Below are 7,184 nucleotides of genomic sequence, written 5' to 3'. Positions count from 1 at the left end.
CATGTGACGTCAGTGTAACACTCGAAGAACCGTAACTTTGACATGCCATCGGCAGCACTCCTGCACTGGCTTGCATCCGGCTGGCGCTGCAGATCGCATTGGAGCCTCTCATAGTTGTGGTTGATGATAGTTCGGAAGCGTTTTTTACGTGCACTGAGTGTTTGTGCACTGGATTATTTTCGGCTGTTTAAGCGTTGTGAGCGTTACACATGCATTATCTTTGGACGATTTGGGAGTTGTTTTGGTGTACATTGCATTATTTTATGAACAGGTGTACAGTGCATGATTTCGACAGTTGACGATTAGCAAGTGTGTTTGCACAGTCTTTTTGATGGATTATTATTTTGACGATTTACGAGTTGTTTCGCTCTCAGGACATAAATATATTTCATTATTTCGGTGATTTAAGAGTGGTTTGCAGGTCTATAGGCTGTGCAATGCATTATTTTGGCAGTTTACGATTAGCAAGCATATCTGCAGAGCATTACACATGGATTATTTCGGTGATCTACGAGTAGTTTGCAGGTTGTATGCTGTGTACTGAAATTATTTCGGTAATTTACGAGTTGTTTGTGTGTCTGTAGTGCGTTATTTCGGTAATTTACGAGTAGTTTACAGATCTGTAGGCTGTGTGGCGTGACCCCAAGCATATCAGAGCATGTGTTTTGTATCTGTGTGATAAATATACTATCTCAAATCCATCCCTAAATAAATTGTTCCAAAATAAATAAAGTACACTCCATCCTCTCTCCAGCAGCCCAGCACAGGCTGTCATTTTCCTCTCCAGACAGCCATCTTGGGTTATGTCACAGAAGGGACGACAGTGCCTTCTGGTGGCAGTACTGTGTAATAGGCCCAGACCTCTTGGTGAATACACTTGATGGTGGTACTGTCTCTATTTGTTTAAATAAAGACTGCATGCAAAATAATAAAGACTTATGTCCAGCATAGAACGAGTCCTTTTCCCATCAATTCCCAGAAAGAGGTGGCCGTCGGATGACTTAGGTTAGTGGAGGTAGCCCAAGTGACGTACTTTACTGCCTCTAATTGTTTAGATAGAGACTGAAAATAAAGACTTGTGTCCAACTCAGGCCAAGTCCTTTTCCCCTCCAGTTCTTAGGAAGAGGTGGCGGTCGGGTGACTTAGGTTAGTGGAAGTAGCCCAACTGCCCTTTCTTTCCCGCCATTTTCTTAGGTCAATAGAGATAGCCCAATTGACCTATCTTCCCTCCAAAATTCAAACTTCCAGCCAGTTCCTAGGAAGAAGTGGCAGTCGAATGATTTAGGTTAGTGGAGGTACCCCAAGTGACTTATCTTCCCGCCATTTTCTTAGATTAGTAAAGGTTGCATTGTCCTGATGGAATTTGAACTTCCCACCAATATCTGTTGGAGGGGGGGGGGGGGGGGGAGTGGAGGGGGTTTGGTTAGTGGAGGTAGCCCAATTGACCTATCTTCCCTTAAAAATTCAGGGAGGTGTGGCAGGGGGATGTGACACTTTCCTGCCATCTTGGATAAAGGTACTTGCATCATCAGCTGACATCATTTGATGACATCATCAACTGACGTCATGGCCAACTTCTTGGATGACGTCATGCACTGTTGCCAACTCTACAGGCCGCCATCTTGTATGACGTCATCGCTGCCATCTTGGATACATCTGGCAACAATGGAAAGTGGGGTGGTACATAGGTAGCTCTGCTACTCAGTATTCTTCGTACTTCACCACAGATAGTTTTGTGGTGCCATATCGTAGACATTCTGCAAGTACACAATGACAAAATGGGCCTTTATCCTTCTGGAAATCCTCTTCTTTATGAGATTCCTTAATGTGAATATTCCATCAATACACATGGTCCCTGATGTAAGACCGCTCTGTTCATCAGATATTATAGCCTCCATATCTTTTCTTTGTTTTAAGACTGTCCTATGTAATGGCATCACACTTCTGCCCCGGTAATGCCCACAGTCCAGCCTATTTCCCTTCTTGTAGACTGACGTAATAACATTTTTCTTCCATTCCTTGGGTACATGGTCCCCTTCCAAACACTATACAGTTGGGCCAAGATATCATACACGACCATAGGAGCTGCCTTTATTGATTCTATGTTTATTCTTATCGGTATAAAGCACTCCATCTTCAGGCCACAAATAGCCCATCAGGACCATCTGACCGCTGTATCATCCTCAGCTGACGATGCGGATAGGAGGGGCGTGTGGTCAGCGCACCACTCTCCCAGCCATTATGATGGTTTTCTTTGACCGGAGCCGCTACTATTCTGTCGAGTAGCTCCCCAGTTGGCATCACGTGGCTGAGTGCACCCAAAAAAATGGCAACAGCTCATGGCGGCCTAGATGGTCACCCATCCAAGTGCCGGCCACACCCGACAGCGCTTAACTTCGGTGATCTGACGGGAACTGGTGTATCTACTGCGGCAAGGCCGTTGCCCTTATAAATATAAGGCAACTAAAAATCAGAATATTCTGTTTCATTTAATGATTTACTCTCATGTATTATTTCTAATGGTGTTCAGATGTTGTGCAGTACAGAAAAGCATGTATTTCGTTTAATCTAAGTCTAGTGAAAGTCCTTTTGCACAGAACCTGTTATTAATTTGCAAGAAAATTTTACTAATACTTTCACATCTTGTAGTTGCTCCGTTAGGCTTCATTATAACACATGAATCTTCATCAAATAGAACTATTTTTGCTTTGTCGATGTATGATGGTAGATCACTTGTATAAAACGAGAACAAGAGGAGTCTCATTATCGATCTCTGCGACAGACTTGTAATCACTACAGCTGTACCGCAGGGATCGATGTTGGGTCATTTCTTGTTCTTGTTGTATATAAATGATCTGCCATCTTATATCGAAGAAGCGGAAATAGTTCTCCATTCCCCATTCCTAAGATACTGTTTCGCTGTTCACACTCTCTGGATTTCTTAATGCGACACTCTGTGTCCTTTAAATTATACAGGATGAAAAAAATTACAAAATCCTGAGAAGAGATCTAATTAACAGCCAGTATAAAATATACTGAGGTTTTTAAAAAAATATTAGACTGGTTACATACGCTGAGCTGACTAAAGTCATGGAATACTTCCTAATATCGTGTTGGACCTCCTTTTCCCCAGCGTAGTACAGCAGCTGAACGTGGCATGGACTCAACAAGTTGCTGGAAGTCCCCTGTAGAAATATTAAGCCATGCTACTTCTATAGCTGTCCAATATTGCGAAAGCGTTGCCGGTGCAGGATTTTCTGCACGAAATGGCCGCTCGATTATGTCCCATAAATGTTCAATGGGAGTCACGTCAGGTGACGGGTGACCAAATCATTCGTTTGAATTGTCCAGAACGTTCTTCAAACCACTACGAACAACTGTTGTCCGGTGACATGGCGCATTGTCATCGATAAAAATTCCATCATTGTTTGGGAATGGGAAGTCCATGAATCGCTGCAAATGGCCTCCAAGTAGCCGAAAATAACTATTTCCTATCAATGATTGGTTTAGTTGGACCAGAGGACCCAGTCCGTTCCATGTAGGCCTAAACACAGCCCACGCCATTATGGAGCCACCACCAGCTTGCACAGTGCCTTATGACAACTTTACTCGATGGCTTCGTGGGGTCTGCGCCACACTTGAGCCCACCATCAGATCTTACTAAATGAAGTCGGGACTCATCTGGCAGTTTTCCAGTCGTCTAGGGTCCACTCGATATGTTCACGAGCCCAGGAGAGACGCTGAAGGCGATGTTATGCTGTTGTTAGCAAAGTCACTCTTGTCAGTCATCTGCTGCTATAGCCCATTAACTCCAAATTTCGCCGCACTGCACTGACGGATGCGTTCGTCGTACGTCTCAAATTGATTTCTGTGGTTATTTCACGCAGTGTTGGTTGTCTGTTCGTACTGACAACGCTGCACAAACGTCGCTTCTCTCGGTCGTTAAGGGAAGACTATTGGCCGTAGCTTTCCGTATAGAGTCGTAATGCCTGAAATTTGGTACTCTCGGCACACTCTTGACAATGAATCTCGGAATATTGAATTCCCTAACGATTTCCAAAATGGACTGTCCCATTTGTCTAGCTCCAACTACCATTTCCCGTTCAAAGTCTGTTAACTCCCGTCGTGCGACCATAATCACATCGGAAGCTTTTTCACATGAATCACTTGAGTACAAATGACAGCTCCGCCGATGCTCAGCTCTTTTATACCTTGTGTTTGCGATATTGCCACCATCTTTATATGTGCATATCGTTATCCCATGACTTTTGTCGCCTCACTGTATATATACGTTTTCTAAATCATAAATTATCCAGAAGAATATTGTGAAGTTCACACTCAAATGATATGGCAAGTCACAGCAGATACCACTTAACAACATTTTGTAATCAACAAAAGTAAAAGTAGGGTAATGAACTTTGTTCGAATTAATTCAGTCGATGCTGAGAGAATTAGAGAAGGAAATGAGGCTTTAAAAGCAGTAGACGGCTTTTCCAACTTCGGTAGGTAAATAACTACGACATAAATACAGAGAACATTAAGTGCAGACTGGCAATAACAAGAAAACTTTTCTGAAAAAGAGAAATATGCTAACATATAACACAAATATATGTGTTAGGAATTCTTCTAGGGAAGTATTTTTCTGAACCGTAGTCTTACATAAAAGTGAAACATTGGCGATAAACAGTACAGACAAGAAGAGAATATAAACTTTTGGATCATGGTGCTGCAGAAGAATACTGAAGCTTAGACTCGTAGATCGAAAAACTGCTGTACAGGCATTGAAATGAATCGCAAAGAAAAAAAAATTGGCACAATTTGGATAAAAGAAGGGATCGGGTAGTGGTACACATCGTTAGATATGATGTAGAGACGTTAGGGGGATAAAAATTGTAGAGGCAGACTTGAGAAAATTCTCATACTATAATGCGCTGCATTTCGTAGTGTGGGCGTGTTGGTAGACATGGCCTCCAGTTATTCTCTTTTCGACGTGGAAAAAGCTTCGTTGGTTTTTTATTATTTTGTTGTTTTTGCTTTTCGTATTATTAAATATCACTTATCAAGATGTGGCTGAAGGAGAAAGTGTTGCAGTTAACTGAAGATTTTCACGGAGCATCATGTTTGTGGGAAGTTAGTAATTACAAGTATAAAAATCGCAACATTAAAAAGTTACTTAGCGAAGAGCTGGTCAAAAAATACTAAGTATCAGTGAGTCTTGTTGAAAAATACATGCTGTCTTCTACTTTCAAAGTCGAAAGTAAATTACAGCCGAAATGATGCCCCTCCACAAACAGTCCACGTTTCCAACAATGTCTCCTCTTTTGATTTCTTTCACTATCCTTTATTATCACTGCACAAGTCGCGATCCCAACCAGGTCAGCCATATTTAGCAAATATCGAGAAACATGGCATTCATGTGTGTGCACGAGACAAAGTATCTAGTCTGTTTATATACACTGCCCAGCTACATGTCTATCAACAGTCCCTCTACAGTATTTATAGACTTAAGGTTTCACTGCAGTAAACAGGTTCAAGTAACTGAATGTTGCATCAAACGGTCTTCTTATTGAAGACCACAACACAAAAAAGAATGAAACACTCCCGCTGACTAGAGTTTTTCAAAAGGTTTGGAAATACACCTTTTGTTCACTCGATGGGAAGTCACCACATCACCCTCACATTTCTTTTCATAAACTGTCATTGACGTGATATGTTTGCAAGTGTACCTATAATTATTAACCGCTGTTTGTTTCATGCCCAGTTAGTTGAATATATTCTAAGAAAGATAATAGAAATTTCTGAAAGATTGTTCAGTTAAAAGGCTACATTTAATTGTGGACTACAGAGCGGTTTCGGCATTTAAAATATTTGTACGTGCGCAAGCAAGATAACAACGAATTTATACAAACTCTGTACAACTATGCTGGCTATATTGTCAATTAATAAAAACAGTGAAGTACCATGCGTAGTTGTTTACAAGGGTTGGAAAATCCTTAAACTAGATGTGTGTCAAAAATTGTCATAAACTCTTTGTAAACAGTTTGCTTCACTTTACCATTATTTCATTGCCTCGCCCATCTGAACGATGGTGGACTGAAAGTGCTATATTACCGCTCTTCTTTTTAAGGAAAGTTATTAAAACTAAAAAGTTATAATATCTGAAACCAGTAATTCAAATAATAAATTTAAATATCTATGAACAATGTCTACATCTGCATATACATGATTACTCCGCAATTCAAAATCAAGTACTCGGCACCTTCAAGTTATTTCTGTACCGTTCCACTCTCGAACGTGAGCGGCTGGTCCCGGCGGAGGTTCGAGTCCTCCCTCGGGCATGGGGGTGTGTGTTTGTCCTTAGGATAATTTAGGTTAAGTAGTGTGTAAGCTTAGGGACTGATGACCTTAGAAGTTAAGTCCCATAAGATTTCACACACATTTGAACATTTTTTGAACTCTCGAACAGTGTGCGGGAAAAACGAACACTTAAATATTTCTGTGCTAGCTCTGATTTCTCTTATTTTGTCATCATGATCGTTTCTCCCTATGTAGGCGGACACGACAAAATATTTTTGCAATCGGAGGGGAAAGCTGGTGATTCAAAATTCACGAGAAGATCCTGCCACAAGAATAACGCCTTTGTTTTAATGATTGCCACCCAAATTCACGCATCATGTCCGTGGCACTCTCTCCCCTATTTCACGATAATACAAAACGAACTGCCCTTCTTTAAACCTTTTGATGTCCTCCATCACTTCCACCTGATGCGGATCCTACACCACACAGCAATAATCCAAAAGAGGGTGAATAGGCGTGGTGTAAGCAATCTCTTTGGTAGACCCGCTTCAGTCTTTGGTTTTCTTTCACCACAATGTTATCTATCTAATCATTCCAATTTAATTTCTTCGCAATTGTAGTCCCTAAGCATTTAATTGAATTTACATTCTTTAGATTTGTGTGATTTACCGTGTAACCGAAATTTAGTGGATTTGTTTTAGTACTCATGTGGATGACTTCAAGCTTTTCATTATTTGCTGCTTTTCGCACCATACAGATATCTTGTCTAAATCATTTTTCAATTGGTTCTGATCATCTGATGACTTTACAAGACTGTAAATAACAGCATTATCTGCAGACAATTTAAGAGGGCTGCTCAGATTATCTCCTAATAGTTAAAGAAAAAC

At 41.0% G+C, this 7,184-nt stretch overlaps 1 pseudogene; it reads right to left on the bottom strand.

The window, feature by feature from the left end:
- Window positions 1-2,327: 2,327 nt before the first annotated feature.
- LOC124723404 lies at window positions 2,328-2,445 on the bottom strand (annotated as a pseudogene).
- Between the last annotated feature and the right edge of the window lie 4,739 nt (window positions 2,446-7,184).

This window comes from Schistocerca piceifrons, chromosome X (assembly GCF_021461385.2).
Source record: "Schistocerca piceifrons isolate TAMUIC-IGC-003096 chromosome X, iqSchPice1.1, whole genome shotgun sequence".
NCBI classification, from domain to species: Eukaryota; Metazoa; Arthropoda; class Insecta; order Orthoptera; family Acrididae; genus Schistocerca; species Schistocerca piceifrons.
Note: the sequence above shows the minus strand (reverse complement) of the source record. Positions and strands in the feature narration are given on the sequence as shown.